The sequence below is a fragment of the Brassica napus genome, chromosome A9 (assembly GCF_020379485.1).
Source record: "Brassica napus cultivar Da-Ae chromosome A9, Da-Ae, whole genome shotgun sequence".
Classification (NCBI taxonomy): domain Eukaryota; kingdom Viridiplantae; phylum Streptophyta; class Magnoliopsida; order Brassicales; family Brassicaceae; genus Brassica; species Brassica napus.
In genome coordinates, this window is record NC_063442.1 from 6,519,802 (window position 1) to 6,522,241 (window position 2,440).

Below are 2,440 nucleotides of genomic sequence, written 5' to 3' on the forward strand. Positions count from 1 at the left end.
TACGCTTGTTAAGCTCAAGAGATTGTAACACCAGTGATCATAGTGAATTGCCAGGATCTTCTGGCACCAGACGTAGGTCGTAGCTCATTCCGAGCTCCCGAACTGGTTAAATCGTGTGTGTCTCTTGTATTCTTCTTCTTTACCTTTCTGTTACAAACGAGAGACTGTGAGAGATTGAGAGTACGATCGGAGACGATAACCAAGATTGAATCGATTCGCAGAGTTGAGAGTTCAACAATTGGTATCAGAGCATGCAGGTCGACATGGCGAAGACGCGAATCGAAGTCGAGCGGTTCGACGGATCTGGAGATTTCATGTTGTGGAAGATAAGGATGCTTGCGCACCTTGGTTACCTGGGATTGAAGGAGATCTTGAAAGATGACAAACTTTTGAAGGATCCTCCCAAGATCGAGAAGAAAGATGACGATGATCAAGCGATCAATGAATCGCCCAAGGAGAGCTCTGTGATTCAAGATCCAGAGAAGATAGTGAAGTCCGAGAAGGCTATGAACCTGATCGTGCTGAATGTTGGCGATCATGTGCTAAGAAAGATTAGTCACTGCACCACTGCAGCGGCGATGTGGACGTTGCTCGAGAAGCTATATATGTCAAAGTCTCTCCCGAGTAGGATCTTCTTGCAGTTGAAGTTCTACAATTTCAAGATGGTGGATTCTGTTTCAATCGATGCAAATATTGACGAATTCTTGAAGCTTGTATCTGATCTGAGCAGTGTTGGAGTCAATGTTACAGATGAGGTGCAGGCAATCTTATTGCTATGCTCTCTTCCATCTCGATACAATCAGCTCAAAGAGACTCTGAAGTACGCAAAAGATACTATCACACTAGATGCAGTGATTGCAGCAGCTCGTGATAAGGAGAGAGAACTCAAAGACGGCGGTTGGAATGGTAAAGAGACGGGTGAAGGATTGGTCATGAAGGATCACCATCAGGGGAGAGGAAGAACTGAATGGAGAGGAGACTCTAAGAAGAGTGGTCGGAGCAGGTCGAACTCGAAGTCACGAATGGTGTGTTGGTACTGCAAGAAAGAAGGACACATGAGGAAGGACTGTTATTCTCGCAAGAAGAAGTTTGACAGAGAAGACCAAGGTGAAGCTGCTGTCATAGTGGAGAAGTTGCAGTATTCAGACGCTTTGGCTGTGTCTGACTTGAATCCAAGAGATAACTGGGTTATTGATTCTGGATGTACTTATCATATGACGTCCAGGAGGGATTGGTTTGATACTTTCAATGAGCTTGATGGAAACCAAATCCTACTAGGAGATAATCACACCGTGGAGGCTAAAGGAATAGGTTCTGTAAGAGTTAACACTCATGGCGGTTCGGTAACGGTGATGCATAACGTCCGTTATGTACCAAACTTGAGGAGAAACCTGATCTCTACTGGAACTCTGGATAAGTTGGGCTTCAAGCACAGTGGTGGAGATGGAAAGGTGACGTTTCACAAAAATGGTAGACTGGGCATGAGAGGTACTTTGAAACAGGGTCTATATATCTTGGATGGAGAGACGGTTGTTGAGGAGGCACACCAAACGCAGACAAGCAACCAGGGTTCTAGCTTGTGGCACAACCGGCTTGGTCACATCAGTGAGAAGAACCTCAAGATTCTGGTCAGTAAGGGTATTCTGGATCAGAAAGAAGTTGGTGCTCAGGTCTTCTGTGAAAGCTGTGTGATGGGAAAGGCTAAGAAGGTGAGTTTCTCAGTCAGAAAGCATGACACAGAGAAGGTCCTCGGCTATGTCCATGCTGACTTATGGGGTTCACCTAATGTACACCCATCGATCTCAAAGTGCCAGTATTTCTTGTCGATCATTGACGACTGCTCACATAAAGTGTGGCTATATTTCTTGAAGACCAAAGATGAAGCGTTTGGGAAGTTTTGTGAATGGAAGGTTCTAGTTGAGAATCAGTCTGGACAGAAAGTGAAGTGTCTCAGAACTGATAACGGGCTTGAGTTTTGTAACACCCAGTTCGACTCATTATGCAACAAGAATGGGATTGTAAGGCATAGGACGTGTACGTATACGCCGCAGCAGAATGGCGTTGCTGAGCGGATGAATCGCACTGTGATGGAGAAAGTCAGATGTATGCTTAGTCAGTCTGGTCTGGGTGAAAGGTTCTGGGCAGAAGCGGCTGCTAATGCATCTTACCTGATTAATAGGACTCCATCATCAGCTATCGACAACAACATACCAGAAGAGATCTGGCTAAACAAGAAACCGGGATATAAACATTTGAGGACTTTTGGGTCTGTTGTGTATGTTCACACAGATCAAGGGAAGTTGAAACCGAGAGCATTGAAGGGTGTTTTCGTCGGTTACCCTCCAGGGGTCAAGGGCTACAAGGTTTGGTTGATCGATCAGAAGCAGTGTGTGATCAGTAGGAATGTGCAGTTTCAGGAGCAGATGATGTTCAAGGAGAT